This window comes from Alosa pseudoharengus, unplaced genomic scaffold (genome assembly GCF_046254945.1).
Source record: "Alosa pseudoharengus isolate Yale_2024_CS ecotype anadromous, Long Island Sound unplaced genomic scaffold, YU_APseudo_1.1 YU_APseudo_1.1_scf_5, whole genome shotgun sequence".
In the NCBI taxonomy this organism is placed as follows: Eukaryota; Metazoa; Chordata; class Actinopteri; order Clupeiformes; family Clupeidae; genus Alosa; species Alosa pseudoharengus.
This window is the reverse complement of record NW_027468837.1, coordinates 5,761,205-5,778,344: the sequence shown is the minus strand read 5'-3', so window position 1 is coordinate 5,778,344 and position 17,140 is coordinate 5,761,205. Positions and strand designations below refer to the sequence as shown.

Sequence of the window (17,140 nt, the reverse complement as noted above, 5' to 3'; positions counted from 1 at the left end):
GTCCTGTTCCTTTCATATCATACATGCTTCCATGGCTTCATTTGCCATTAAAGACCTATGCAGATCATGAATGCAGAGAAGAAATATGTTACACGTTGGAGATGCGACACAAACAGAGCCAGAGCAGGCCTTGTTGGATCCCCACATTAATTCCAATAAATTTAAAATGCTCTGCATATTGGCTTTAATTATGAACCCTGCATTGGAAGCAGTTGTTGTTGTTGATTTATATTCTGAATGGAAAACATGGAACGACCAAAAAAATGTCACTTGAGTTTTAATGTCATCAATCGAGGACTGAGCCGCTCTGAAATGTTGGCCATTCCAATAATTCCAAATAAAATGAGTACTATTGCACAAGCAAAAGTTCCATTAATTGATTTGATTTCCATGCACATTGACGCACAGTGCACACACTCACATAATTGAATCCATAAATATTTTTGCTTTCTTAAAATATATTTCTATGTTAAAAATAAGACTGAAGGTTTACACATTGTGGTGGCATTGTTAGCTTCCCCTATCAAATTAACTGATAACATTGTACCACAAGTTCCCATTTATTCAACACAAATGCAAATCAGGTGAAGGAAAAGTGCAGCTTGAATAAAATGGGATGTATGTGTGTGGGGGGATTAATGAAACCATATAACCGATGGTTGAAATAGTCACATTACCAAATTCATGTTCAAACATAAGCCTACAGAATGTCTCCACATACACAGTGCAGCACCAGATAAGCGCCAGATGAACACATAGTGATAATATTTTGAAGAGGTAGTAGAAATGTGGCACTTCTGCTTTATAGTGAGGTTACTTTCTCCATGAACTACTCACTCAGAGAAAGTCTTCTACTCAGTGCCAAGAATGTTCTCAATGCTAGGCAAAGGGACAGGCCGACACTCAGGGTCATACAATGACACACTCTGTTGTCACCAGGTTAAGGAGAATGGACAGACAGAGGAGTGCAGTAGGATGGGCTGACTGCAGACTCCATCTTCACATGCACTGACCTTGCAGATCAGCAAGGAGAGTGAGAATGAGACACCCACCCACATACAAGAATTATAATATTAAATGATACAGAGATAGGATAATTAAAGGCGGGTGAAATGAAAGCAAAAAGTGAGGGAAAAAGACATGCAAAAACACTACGTAGACAACATCATGCCAAAGGGTGATGGAGTGCACAGAGCACCCACAGGATTTTAGAGAAGTGTGAAATGAAGATGCAGGAATGAGGACGAGGAAACAGAGAGACAAGAAAGAGAGAGAGCAAATTGACTTCAGTTTAAAGCAGGAGTAGAGTGAGAAAGACACAGAATTATGGGGCTGAGCAATGACTCCCTCCTATATCTTACTCTCAAACTGGGAACTGTCAACCAAATGAGACAGTCAGCGCTGCTCAGGAATGACAGGGACTTCTTTCTGACATGCTGTCGACACATACTGTAGACAGCAAGCATGACAGCCTCAAGTGACACAAAAATATCACCGTGCTGCAGCCAGCAAGAGAGCTCCAATTCATCCCCACCGTCACACGGCTATATTTCCATGATTAGCAGCATTGTCATTTGCATTTTAATATAGGTCAAGCTCTATTTTGTGACATTTAGTGCTAGTAATGAGAAGAAGTAAGTCTTACAATTCAGTAATACAAAACCATAACTACATTGTCTTTGAAGGTTGACAAAATGTACCCATGTTAAAAGTTTAAGAAATATTTCACTCATGTGCTGTCAACCTATATCTCTATTTCTCTATCTCTTTCTCTTTCTAACAAGGGAACCTCAATTCTCATATTCTGGATCAGTAACTTTCACCTAACTTTACTCAGTGAAAGTGTGAATGTGACACACATGCATCAGATCTTCAGCAATCAGCAGACACGTCATTTTGTACAGTAAGCGTAAATAATCCCATATAAAAACATCAAAACAATCAATTTCATATGAAAAGCACATAGAATTAATGTATAACATTCCAATACTGCTCAAGCTTCATTTCATATCTACAAGTGCAATTTATGCTTTGGGTTAAATGGATATTTATTCAATTACTACTGTACGTGTAAGGAATAGTGGTTGTAAAGGTGTATTAAACTAATGGAATAGACTAGATAAGCTAAGTAGAAGAGTTTGTATATCAGGAATATTTTTTCTGTATATCAATTACACGGAAAACAACAAGGCCATTATCACATAGACCCAGTGGCGGATCCTCATATGGACAATATTGCCAACCGCCGAGGGCAGCCTCTTGTCGATGGCGGCACGAGCACTAGCTAAAAAGAAGAAGAAAAAAAGGAAATCTGAGTATTTGTTAGCTTTCATTTGTGGCAATCGGGTTTCCATTGCTCATTTGCACGTCAAGTCAATCATGTGTCACTGTGCAGGCGAGTGTATTTGCTGTTGAGAAGGTCTCACATACAGATGTTTTCTATAGTTTCACATACTGTAGGCTACATGTTATTTTTTCTAGGGGGTGGTTGCCAAGGGCCTCATGTAAGCTAGATGCATAGATAGACCATGGACATAGCTATGAGTCCATATGACATTTCCAGATAACTACTATATTTTTCCTATTGTAAGCATGCAGTATATGCTACATTTTAAGACCTTAATATGGAGCAGAATAGTATTGTGGAATGGGGCCATCACACTTTTGAGAGAATATTTTTACAGGGTGCCCAATATAAAAAAAAAAAAGACATTTCACATGATGATGTGCGAAATAAAAATGTTTTGTTTTTGCATTTTTATTTGTTTCTATGACAGAATCTGTCTTTGACTATAATATTTTCCTATGGACTGCAAAGCTTAACTGATCACATCACTAACTTCACAACTGCTATTGTATTCTTTGCAGGAGGAAATCCAGCATATCAACTGCAGCAACATAATCACACCCTGCCTGCAAAGACAAATTTAGCATGGGGACTTCTGCAGTAATATACACCTCTATTTCCAGTGTCCAGCTGCATTCACTACCAGGCTAGGAATGACTACAATGTGACAGCTCTATAGCATGTAGTCCACAGGCCTCCTACACGGCAGTGTTTTTGTGTTCTGAAAGGGCTTTCTCCCAACCAAGGGATTAAGTTGTGTCACACAGGCACAACAATGAAATGGCCATGTTGGCTGCTGTCACAAAGAACAGAACTTCAGTAAATTCACTCAGTCATTCATTGCAATGTTCAACATATTCAAAGTATAGCTCCGTTTTCATTAGGTCAGGATGTCAGGAAGAAAACATGTCAGTTTCTTTTCCAGTGGCATCATTCACCTTATTAAGACTACATTAAAGTAGTCTTTGGGTTAACTAACTCCCAAATATATTCCATTCAGATTGATTTCAGGACTTGGAAACAATGCTTGGTGGAAACAATGATGATGATAATGACAAAAATAATGATTATTATAAATACTGTAGAATGCATTAGTAGTAGTAGTATCATTATTATTATGGTGATGATGAGATGATCAACCCACAGAAGTAGCAAACTAATCTGCTCATTCACACACCAAACTTTTGTTCAATAGTAATAGTGATGCAATAGTGAATGCAATAGTAAACTAAACAGCTAAATGCACTTTGGGACAAGATTAGAGGGACTGAACTATAACAATCAAACATGATACAGACAAGCAACCATACTCTGCCTACATAATTATGTTCTAAACCAATTCAAGTGTCATTGATCTCAACTCAGCTACCTGTAGCTTGATGTAGGCTAGCCTACCATGGAGGCAAAGAAAAATAAACCACAAGCCACAACTCTATTCACTATTCATACAAAAATCTATTCACAAAGCTGCTAAGACCAACTTCTAGTAAGGAAAAGTGATAATTCCTTAGATAAGATAAGAGCTCCGTTGCTATGATTGACGTAATTTCTCATGCAAGAGCTTGCTTGCAGTGATGGTTTTGGTTGTTGTTGGTGGCGTTATTGCATCCCTTACAATGCACACTTATTCCCTCACGATTGAGATCTGCTGTCAGCCTAAGTGATTCTGCATGTGCATGCGACGTGGAATGCTACAAACAGCTGCTTACGATTGTTTGTGAATAGTATCTTAGTGAATTACGAGTCCTCACAACTAGTTCTAACTTGTCCCAGACATAGGTGCTACTTTTAGCACTAAAATGCTTTGTGAATTGCTTGTGAATGCTTTGAAAATGACATGCCCATTCGTTTTAGGAGTTCCTCCTAAATCCGCCAGTTAGGAGCTACTTTCAGCCTTACGATTCTTTGTGAATATGGGCCCAAATGTCCATCTGGCAGAAGTTCAGATGTATACGTGCCTGAGTGTATACTCTACTTGCAGAATTTCATGTGTGTTTCAGGGAATCTAGCCCACTACTGACTCTTCACTGCAGGGGGTCATTACCAAGCCAGTATTGGCTCAGGCTAAATGGTTGCCACCCCACCCCCTGCACCATGATCTATGCATTCAACTGAGTAATCAGGGCACTTTAGCATTAAGATAATTGTGACAGGCCCTGGGGCATCCCCCTGGAACTGGGCAGTCATGACCCTGACTGTACATCACAGCACACCATGTCTGGGTGACACAGAGAGAGTGTGAGAACTGAGAACTGCGTCTTCTTGAGGACATGTTACAGCAGAATGTGCTTCAATGCAGGTGCAAAGTGAGACTCTCATTTAAATTCGTTGTGCTCTTCAGATTCAAATTGAACTCCTAAATCAGGGAACAGTTTGTGTCCAAAGCATTATTGAACATGACTATGCTGGCAAATCGCACAATAATGTCACTTAGTGGGCTTTTCATCCTGTCTATGCATATCTATTTGACACATTCCAATGGTGAAAGGTGCTGTGGCCTCAAAAGTTCCAGTTGCTAAGCAACAAACCAGACCCGGCACTGTGAATGATGATCATGGCACCGCTCACAAACATCTTTGCTGGGTCTGCTTCTCACTGCGCTTATAGACTGGAGTCAACTTGTTCTAGATAAAAATGGAACATTCTCAGTCTGACAACATAACTGAATTGGCATGATGAACTGTAATGGTCGTAAAGAGCAAAGATTTAACTGCTATTAGCATTTTTCCAACAGGTCTGCTTTACATGCAATCAGCAACAAGCATAGCACTTCAACTCTAAATGAATGTGAAACGGCTACCAGAAATATTAGGAAGGATCATGATTAGGAAAGTAACTAAGGTCATTCAACTCTGTGCCATGAAAATTGCTTAGGCAGGAGTCTACAGGAGAAGGGACTACAAAATGAGCTATGAATGTTAATACATTTTATAGTGAAATCATAAATTACAGTGACACCTGAATCCTGTCTAAATTATCACCAATTTATGATAATAAACACCATCAACATCATTTAGTCAACATTCATGAACATTCCAGTGTAACTGGCAATACATTCACATTTAAAGTATCTCAGCTAAGTAGCTATTATCTTGAAGGGCATTACCAAGGACAAACAGCATTTCAGACAGCCTGGGAGGTTTCTGGTTTTATTCTGGAGGTTTTATTCATCTGTCTTACATTCCCCAAATGAGCACATCCGGAATTCATCATATGAAAAGAGAAGTGAAAAATGACCACCAAGGAACTGAAGAGAAGAGACCTAAAAAGAGGGTGCAACAAGAGAACACCTGACTGCATTAAGAACAGCTTGGCTATCTGGGATCTCTGCCTCATGCCAATATGCTGCGCTAGGATGCAGGCTCTACTGCAGCAGTGCATCTCTCATCCTGACGCCTGCATGCTATTCGGCTAATGTAGCCACTCTGCAGCACAACTAAACAGTAGAACAGGCAAGTGTCAGGCAGTCACCTCAGTGCATGTGAGAGAGAGCCACCTACTGAGCCTACTTCTTCGTGTGGAGACATACCCAGAGTTCACAGTCATCTCATGGGCATCCCCATCTCATTCCGAGTCAGGGACCAAACAGATAAGAACAGGACAGAATGAGGAATAGTTGGATAAGACAGTGCAGTGGTCAGTAGCTCCATAAAGAGAGTGGTCTAGTTATTGTGATTGACAATGTCATTAATGCAGATGCTTGATATGATGTAAAAGGAACTCATAAGGATATCATACACTACCTATAAAACATAATATTGCTTATTTATTTTAGGTTTTTGTATGATTGCAACAAGGACAATGTTTTATAAATAATTATTTTTAGTATATTTGAGAATGTGCTGTTTTTATCATATCACAAATACGACATGCACTCTGCTATGTTGTATAGAGAGCCATTTTGTTTCAAGAACATTGAAACCCACTGTCCCTGACCTAGTTAACAAACACCTCCACATGAGCTTTTCATTCCACAAGGACTAACACACAGAGAGAGAGAGAGAGAGAGAGAGAGAGGGAGAGAGAGGGAGAGATAGAAAGAGAGAGAGGGAGAGAAAGAGAGAGAGATAGAAAGAGAGAGAGAGAGAGAGAAAACAGCTCTGCACTGCCACTTATTACACAGGCATGTGAACTTAAAAAGTGATGGGCTATCCTTCCACACACAACATTAAAATAAGATAATCTTGCAAAAGAACTTTTTCAGATAGTCATGAGGTTTTTGTCTAATCCCATGGATTGGCATATTTGAGCCTCTGGCCTCTGGCATTTATTGATTCATTTAATTTTATGCTTTGGAAATACAAATCAAACAGGTATTGTTGTTTATAAAATTAGCATGACTTTACCTTACCTATTGTGTTGATTGTTGTTGCTATAAAGCATACTAGTTATATGTATACTTGTATACAATTACAAAATATGCACTGCATATTCCTGTTATTTATTTATTTGATGAGCTGAATGTTCAGCAATTGGAAACATCAGAATTCTCTGCAGCTACATGGTTGCCTTAAGTGCAATAAGAGCATTTGCCATGCTGGTTGCATTTTCATACTAGAGACAAGCTTGTCAGCTGGGAGGATTTCTCCTCTGCTTTAGACTCTTTCAATGAACATAGCAGCACACTGACACATGAACACATTCTGCCTATGAAAACGTCAAGAAAGGTCATTGTTAACTGACCTATCACAGAACAGTACAAGTCGAAGCTGTGTTAATCTGTTAATTTGAGAGACTAGACTTCAATTATAATGAAATTCTTGCAACTTCCCTTTTGTATTTTGTCAAATGTTTGAGTCAGAAAATGTCTTTAAAAAAAGATAAATATCTGTTGTCTGACTCTTTTTTTCTAGATGTTTCATATTAACATTGAAAGGCACCAACATGTTCATGTATTTACATTTACATGTATTCATTTAGCCAAAGTGACTTACATATGTCAAATATACTACAAGGGATTACATTGTCCCCAGAGCAACTTGGGGTTTAGTGCTTTGCTCAAGGGCACAATGGTGGAAGCCGGGAATTAAACCCACAACTTTCAGACTACTGCACGCTAGCCCAAACACCGCCCGAAATGCAAAAAGTATACCACATTATGGCTCCTGTAACACATTATAGCAAAGGCCAAAACTAAGCTACCTGTCTGACACTTGGACAGTCAGAAGTCAGAAATGAGAAGTAGCACTAGCAGATGTGCAGTTCATAGTTTGCCAAAAGAAAGCTGAATGTAACTCCCAGCAGTGTTCACTATGAAAGACAAGATACAGCAGTTATGTGCTGTGTTCCTAAATGGCCTTTGTAACTGCACTCTCACAAAAAAAATGTGAGAATACGATTTCTAATGTCTGGATCGATGTCTTTAAATATGAATACGATAATGTGCAAAAATACAATTCTGCTCCCAACAAATTAAGGAATAAATTAATTGTATTATCACTATTAAGTGTATTTTGAAAGTTTCCTTTGCGTTTTGAAAATTACTCCAATTACTCGACTCCACTCTTGATTAAACTTAAGAGGCTTTCTAACTCTAATCTAATGTGATTTAGGTGCACTAATTAAGAAACTTATTTTAAGTTTCTGTGTGTATTTAAAAAAATGCAACATTTTCATGGTGTGGCCCCATTTCATTCAGTGGTGAGTATACTACAGGAAGTTAAATCTAACATCTTCAATCAAATATTCAGTAGAGAAGGGTGTCCCATAGCGTGAGCAGTTCTTCTTGACCTACTGGATCCCCAGCTGGTAAAACATGTGAGCACACCTGCATACACATCCGGGAAATGTAACACATTTAAAGCATATTTCATCAACAAAATCAAAACATTTCTTTAGTGGCTGTGTGTGTGTGTGTGTGTGTGTGTGCACTCCATTACTTTTCAGTGGGATAACTGCATCAGAGATATGTATACATAAAATGCCCCACTGCTAATGGTTGCAAATAACTTTAAAATTACTTCAAGGGAGGCTCCCCAAGTTATGCTGCAGTAGAGGAACAAATACATAACTTCCATCTGAAGGAATATGGTTCTTTATGGGTATGAAATACTTATTGGATAAATGACAACTATACATCTGCAATACCATCACTTCTCTCAAAGCACAATGCTTTAAGTTATTTTATTTATTTCTCTATTTTATCAATAGATTAAAGATTCTGATTCTAAAGAAAGAAGCACATACTGTATTCTACCATTCCCATTCAAATGAAGACAAGGCTAATTTTGCCTAATACCATACCATTTAATCTGTCACAATAAAAAGCCCAAATAACAATCTAAAATAAGCAGCAATGTATGTAAATCAGCAAATCAGAGGAGAGATAAGAATAATCTGCACTCAATTGCTGGTAAACAGCCAGCTGCTGAACTGTCCACAGCCACAAGATTTTCCAAACGCTATACTGAAATCTGGTACATGTAACATGTGACAGATCTGTAAAATGTGACAGTTGTGGTATAATGACAGTTAGCCATAGATCAATGTATCGTCTGTAACATCACCAGCAATAAGGGGTTGCCCACATTTTTGCATTATAATCTGTGCTCTGCTCATCTATGTCCTCACTATCTCCACCGGATGGTTGAATGGTTGAAAGTGTGCAGGTGAGATTTCTGTAAGTGAAAATGTACATCTCTGCTGTACATCTCTGCTCTGCAACCTTCTTTATACCCTGGATGAATGTCCAGTCAAGAATTTCAATGAAATGGAAGCACTGGGGAAAACAACAATAAACAAATGACAGAGGAAAAAAGTATGCTTAATATTCCTATTCTCAGCAGAAAGCATATTGATAGTGGATTGGGTAAGTAATAGGTCCAATACCAGCAGGACTGAGTAAAAAATAAAAACTGGACTTCTCTCCAAAGGCATAAAGGCTCATATATTTCTCCTCTTATGGAGTAGAATCATCCAGCTGGACCAAGGCATTTGCTGCAACCCTCCTAAATAACTGTAAATAGACTTTTCAGAGAGGGCTTACCTTTTGTTGAGCAGTTATTGCTGAAGCTGAATTATGAAATGCCCATTTAACTCATCATGGGCTGTCCCTGAGGATGATAAAAGAAACATGGTAATTTTTTTAGTTATTTATGACTAAATATCCACCTAGTTTCAGGACTACCACACAAATACCTAGCCAGGCTTTTCTTCAGCACTTGGTCAGGAATTCTTGAAACAAAGTGAACTTCTGCATTGAGTACAGATGGCTGCAAACGATGCATGCACACAAAAAGCCTTCATCTGAGATTAAACGCTTCTCTACAACTGTATCAAATCAAGACTGTCCGCGAATGTCAAACCAAACACTAATGTGTAGCAACCTATCTCTCCAAGGGCCATGGAGCTATTTGCTGGAAGTATTGAGCCTCCATCAGAGGCAACTCTTTTCCACTTACGTAATTATTATAAACAGTCAATTAATTATACACTCTAATTGAACCGAGTCACCCCTGCAGTGGGATACTTCTTGTTCTCTATTTTTAAAGAGGCAGACCTCTTTTGGTCAGTTACACTTAGGTCCCTCCTGTGTCCTCAACTACATGGCTATTGTAGATAGCATCTTGCAAGGCACTTTAATGGGCTTCTTACTTGTTGTTTGAGTCTGCCATTAGCATTATCAAGTTATTTATTCTCTGTGGTTCTTTCCACTGGCAAGCATTTTCCACTGCTTGGAGTGTAAGAAAGTGCTAGCTGTGATTTTCCATCATTCCGGCTGAACAACACAGTTTCCTTACTGAAACAGACAGGCACAGCAAAGTTTTTTTTTCTACACATTGAATATGTAACATTAGCACACTCATTTTAAGTTATTAATGAATTTCACCATAGCGAGTTAAATCAATATATAAATACTTATACATCCTTCTTTATAGGGTACACATATGTGAAATTCATTAACAATTAAGGCTTTCCATAAACAATGGATTTAATAACTAATCACAAAAAATTTTAAAGTATACAGCAAAGGGCACTATACCGATGACTGCTTCATTTGTACTGTAAGGGCAAAACCACTTGAGTAGCTCTGGAGGTCTAACAGCCTTACTGGCCCATTGAGTTGAACAGCGCTGAAGGCACACGGAGCAGCCGTGCAGCCCAGGGCATGCCAGTGCACATGAGTCCAGCTTGATGCATGCACGCCTGCGGCAGCACAGGCAGGCCACAAAAGAGAGCCAGTCACATGATGGGCCAGTTCGCTGTGATAATGCCTGATATGAGCAGACAAGTGCTGCTTCAAGTGATTAATGCTGTTGTGAGAAGTATTTTGGTGCAAGGCAAAATGATTGCATTCTTTGTTGGATGCTTCTTTTCACTGCGTAAATAAAGGGGTTGATCCGAGTCTTTGTTAATTAAAAGCAAATATCTAGTGCCGGAAAACTAAAACAATTAATTTGAGGGTAGGCATTATTCTGATCCTCTATCAAATGACCAGTTCTTTTCTAGCCTATCAAAACACATGTTAATTTCCTAATAACACTGGACTTGTTAATGTATTAAGTCACCTGAAGGACAGATAAGAGAACCTTCATAAGTGGCTTGCAAATGGTGATGGAGTGATTAAATGTGTCATAACTGCACTGCAGCCAGGCTTCAGCCTGGTCACCGCTGTCGGAGAGGGAAAATATTGATTGGACCTTGAGTGACCTTATGTGTTAGTTTGATTGGTAGCCACTGACTGGAGATTTCCCCTGGGGACACATCCCATGCAACCCACCCCACCTCTCAAAGGCCGCCGTGACCAATGACTAGGAGAACCCTCTCCAGATCTCACAGCAAATTGGGGGGCAGCCAAACCTTCACTATGAATTAAGACCTGATCAGACTCCAGGAGAGACAAAAATGTGCATTATTGTAGTATATTCATTTAACTACAAACTAAATGTCCCCTGTTTTGAGTGCTAATCTTAGACACCAAATTGTCTTTATGGCATCTAAAAAGAAACCACTGACTCATACCAACTAGCAACTCATATACAACATCCTGAACTATGAAGAAGGCACATTGCTTAGTCAACCTCCTCTTTTTGTTAAGAGAGTGTCAGTGACCGCTTGCATTGGATACCAAGAGCCATCCCATTAGGCCCACTGTCCTGTTATCCAGGCTCTTTGTCACATCAGTCACTGCACAAAGCTGAGATGAAGTCACGGTGTATGTGTGTGGGAAATACACTAGTTTAGTTAAGATATTTGTGTTAAAGCACGTCACTCGAACTGAGGGGTAAAACGACAATAACTTTAAAGCCATCTCCTCTGGAACAGGCTGTGGAACCATCTCCAAGAGTTCAATAATGATCTTCATGCCCCTCTGGCTAGGACAGTAATACAGCTGACACTTTCAAATGATATTTACCGGCAGATCAGCTGGACTTTTACATTGTGTATTGGGAATAGACTATGTGCTGTTTTATAAGCATGTATGGTATGTGGTGTTGAATTGTCATCATCATAGATATCATTGGAGTTGGATCATTCATCACTCAGCATGATGCATGATACTTGCCTGACCAGCTAAATCTGATCAGAGAGCATTGTCTAAGTGCTCTAATATCTAATTTGCAAAGTATAAGTATAATACAATAATAATAATAAAAGTATAAAACTCTAATTTGCAATGCACTATGCATTTTCGGGGATGTTCTCGCTATATATATATGCGATATATATATCACATGAAATTAGTTTTTGAGTTAAGCAAAACTGCCTGAAAACATGTTTTCATAGGAATGCTATATATGAAGACATTACATGATGAATATTACTATACGTCACAGGATTTTCTTTGAACTGGAATCCCCCCTGGTAGTAATTGGTTCAATTGTGCAGATGACCTACAATAGTTTATGGTTCAATTACGTACAGATGACCTACAATAAAGCTATGACAGTTATATAATTCAGTAGATTACATACTTTTCATGTCAGAATTCATGGTCTACCAGACAAAACTGGAAAACCCTCTCCACAAATTTCTATCAACATCTAAAACTAACCATTTAACCAGAAAAAAACACCACAGCGGCTGACATTTAAAAAAAAAGTATATTTGGCCATTATGTTCTAATAATGTTCTAATAATATTCTACTTTTTTGTCAAATGTTTAATAAAATACTTAATTGGTCCTCCATGTCCTGATCTTATTTCTGATATTAACTTTCAGAAATGTCATGAGCATGCCTTGGCTCCTGACAAATGGAGTTTGGTACAGCACATTTTATTTTCCATTTTAAAGGATCACAGCCTTGCTTACGAAGTTTCCATTTACTTCAACTGAACTGAGAAGCCCTATTGGCACTCCCAAGAAGTGAAAATAATCCACCGGTGTCTAAGCACACCCAAGAATGCTTCCCATCTCTACTCTCTGCTGTCAAAGTGCTTCTGCTCTCAGTGGGATAATGTCCAGACCAATCTGTCAGACGTACGCACAGTTTCATCCGGGGATTACTTTTGTTACAAACTTTAAAAATGGGTCATTTTTCAGAGATCATCACGACTTCAGACCACATCTCATAACATCTAAAAACCCAGGGTTATTATGAAACCAAAAGGGCTATTTATGCATGTTATATAATGCTACAAATCAATGAGATTAAAAAAAGACCATCCACAAGAAGTGCGCATGCACTTGTACCAGCATGAGCAGAACCTTTTACTAAGATATGGATAGACTTATGGCAAGGGCTATGAACAATTATAATAGTTACACCTATCTATCAATTTAGAAAAATCTTACCAACAGAAATATTAATACATTTTCTAAAGTTAAAATGCTCTATAAAATAGCAACATGTTGCATTCACCTCCAACATTAATAATTTAATGACAAAGCATTGATCAAATAATGAAATATGTGGTCACACATCACCCTCACTACACCAAAAACTATAACTCCCAAAACACCACAAGTATAATTCAACAATATCAATTTGTCTTTTCTAGATACATAAAAACACTTTGTGTCGTAGAAACAAGCAACACAAAAACTATACTTACTCTAAAACATCTGAGAAAGCATGGCATATCTACATGAACATCCTGTAGGGCTGCCGGCAGCTAAAAATAGTCAGGGCTAGAGCTCAGATCACGCTTTTCCACGCGGACAATGCATTTGTCATGAGAAAGCCCATTCCGAGGCCAGAAAAGCCGGCTACAGATTCCCTGCGGGGGCCCAGCCATGGTCATTATGGGGCGGGTGAGTGAGCGTGGCTGCACATACCTACATCTGAGGCGGGCACAGCCTCCGCACGATCACATAAGGTCAGAGCGGAACAGCTGCCGTGCGCCTGTGACTGCCCCATCAGCAGGTGCCTGTGGAGAGTCCAGAGCGCAGCCATTCACTCCTGCTCTGTCACTTAGTGCCCTCTGTGACACTGCTTTAGTGCTGTCCTCCGCCCACCCTACAACTGTGCTAGTAAACCAGCCTTGCATATTCATTGTAGAAAAGGTTATTAAATGACACTAAATGTCAGAATGCAACATATTTCTACTTGATAACTGCCCACTAATACAGTTTTTTATATTATTTTTTTTAGAGAAGACAATATTGTAATTTGTAACCCATAATGAGATGATATGGAGGCGGAGGATTGGGTGGGAGGTACTTTTGGAGGGGGGTCAGCATATGAGGGTCTGATACTCTTTTCCTGTAACTAACACAATAGGTGGTTTTCAGTGAAGGTTTTCTTTTTTCTTTTTTCTCTGTTACAGTCAGAGCTACAGTACACAGTGGTCAGGAGAGGATATGAGAAGCCAATTGTTGAATCAGACTTCCCATGCCCTTTGGATAGGAGTTGGACATCTCTCACAGGAAAACCGCTCTTTAAATAGCCTGCACCCCCTCTCCCAAAAACACAGCTATTAATAGCAGCCTACATGGGCTTTTCAGTTTTTCAGTGGGCACTCAGAACCTCTTGATTTTCTCATAGCGGTAGCTTTTGGTACATTTTTAGTAAAAAAAAAAATAGTCTACAAACTACTCCTTTAGCAAGAATAAGATAACACTAACACGGAGACCAATACGGAAAACACCATCTACAGCATTCAAATGTAGTTCTACAATCATATTAAAGGAAAATTCCGGTTTTTAGCACTTTAAGGCCCTTTTCTGGTTTGTTTTGGATGAACTAGACTGGTGGACACCGAAATTTTGACGATTGGTCCTGTCTCGACTTTTCTGACTCGTTTTTGAATAGCCTTTGACTGCTCAGGGTGGCTGCCAACAGGCATACTGTAACGTTAGGCTACTCAAACATGCCCTAAAACAACCCTTAACGTTCGTTTTCAAAACTGTGCAACTCACCGTGTGGTTAGTGGAGTTCGTTGACTATTAAAAGCAAATATATCGTCACAATGTATGATTTCCAGCCATCCTACTTGCTAGGCCTATTGTGGAACTATTTATTCAGACACCTCACAACCGTGTATAAACTTCCACTCAATATTTGAACCTGAAGCATAGACGGTGGCACAGTAATATCAACGTGCAATGAGTCTTCCAACAGAAATCAATGGGATTTTTCAAAATGCCAAATAAAACACAACAGAAACTGTATTTCGCTACGCTACTTGTTTTGGAACATCAACGAACACCACTAACCACTCGGTGAGTTGCACAGTTTTGAAAACGAATGTTAAGGGTTGTTTTAGGACATGTTTGAGTAGCCTACTACAGTATGTAGTAGGTCCTCATGTTCAAAGGTCCTCTTAGTGGCAGTCAGTCTCAGTTCATCCTTCTCAAAGCATCTGAGATTTGTTGCCTTATTTTACAGTAAGTAAAAACTGGATGGCTTAACATGGTAAACATTTAGCACCAGGAACAGCCACTGTTTTATCAATAGAGATACAACCCAGAAGGTTTAGCTGAAAAAGATGCATTTGGCTTTCAAATGCTGCCATCTACATATATCTGTGTGTCCTGTTTCAGTTTGCTTGTTTGCATATTTATTGAGGACCGCAATTTCCATCTGAAATGTTGACAGGCCGAGTGAATACAAAACAGGGCCTGCAATATTGAGAAGAGTACTGCAAAGGCAAATGAAGGAAAGACAAAAAGACACAGCATGACGATTCAGACTCACTAGAGTGTGTAGACACCATCAAACTAAAATGACACATTTCAGAAAGAACAGTTACAACAAAGTTACAGACGAATTGCACAAACCGTAGGCTGCTCATGTACCTAAGGTGATGTCAAAAGACATCAGAGGCCAGAGGCTCCATGCATGGTGGGCTACACAGTCCCCTTGACAGGGTAAAGCACACACCAGTGGCCCCCCTTGCCCCAGGCTAAATAAATCATGAGGAGGGCCCTCCATTAAAATTTCACACCATTGCTGAGAGCACTTCAAAAATGTAATGCTTTTAATGTCATGTAATCACTGCTAATAATGCTGTCAGCTGTTCATATGCAGAGGGAAAATGGAGACCTTCCCTGGAACCATTCCGAGAAGTTACAGATGCACTTTTCAAACCTCATGATCAGGCTTATCAGAAAATATATTCTAGTGTAGTAGAGTGTGCAGAGAGTGCGGACTGAATTCTGCATTCCCTCCCGCTGCGTTGTGTTCCTGAAATCAGCCTTGTGATTTCAATGTAATAAATGAGATGCTTTACTTGAATTACTTAACAGAAACAAGACTTGAGCAACTACAAAACACCCATTAGTGACAATACTAATGAACTACCTCCATCCCTAAAGGTGACATTAAAGCAACAATACACTCACACTTGACCCAAGATCTACTTCAGCTGGTAATTCTTGATTTGCCCAACAAGCTGAACAAGCAAGTTATCAAAGATACTGAGTGTGCAGACACATACCACCGTTTTTGATGTGATAGGCCTACGTGGTTGTATACAGGATCAACTATAGAAGCCATGTTTCACTCAGCGATTAGTCATGCAGCATGCCTCTTAAGAGAGCAGCATGCTTAGCTGTGTTTTAAGATATTGTTCTATAGTCATGTAATTGCTGCCCATGGCACTTTGAGATGGTACATCAGAAGACAGGCACTGATTCGGAATGGCATTATGTGAACCTAATAGCAAATGGATTGTCTGTCACTTCAATTGTTTCCCCTGGAGCCAGCAACAAGCAACTTTTTTTATTTTCTTCCTCTATTCTCCCCCTCTCAAAAAGATGAAATTGTACACTACAAAATAAAAATCAGGCCAACAGATAGAGGGCATTAATTTGTAATTTAATGGCAATTCTGGGTGCAACACAAATAAAGACTTGTTTTATTCAAAACAGATTCCTGATGAGCAAAGCTAGAATGCCTCATACAAATGTGCGTTCATGCATATGATAAGGTCTGCACTAGCCAAGTCTGATGGTGGATGGTGAGTAGAGCATGCAAGCATGCTAGATACAAGCACGCTAGCCCTGCAAGCATTGTGATTCCAATGCAAAGCTGAATTCACGTTGTAAGAGAAATTTCACATGTGGCTTCGTACAGTGGTTAGCGTGGTGGCTTTACCAAGTATCACCAGCTCCATAAAAATCAAGCTCAGCCATGACCCGCTCCTCCCTCTGTCCTCGGTGGAGCTAGAGCTAGATGGAGTGAGGGGCCGGATGTGTATGGGCATTCATATCAACCCAAGAAATGATGTGCTTTCTGCAGCTAATGAAAGTCAGGCACTGAAGCATGTTCAAAGGTCACTATTTTTAGCACTAAAATTGATTCAGTGTGTACATGACATTCTCACACTGTACATTAAAAAAAACACACACTCATGCCTCGGAGGGCTCTAAGCACTAGAAGACCAACTGTAAAAAAATAACAATAATAT

At 39.3% G+C, this 17,140-nt stretch overlaps 1 protein-coding gene across 1 annotated transcript in view; it reads right to left on the bottom strand.

The window, feature by feature from the left end:
• Nucleotides 1-17,140, bottom strand: part of atp2b2 (ATPase plasma membrane Ca2+ transporting 2) — a 109,783-nt gene that overhangs the window by 71,386 nt on the left and 21,257 nt on the right. Inside the window, exon 2 of the mRNA XM_076267941.1 lies at nt 9,333-9,399. The gene's annotated coding sequence lies outside the window, so the exon portion shown is untranslated. The remainder of the gene's footprint in view (nt 1-9,332; nt 9,400-17,140) is intronic.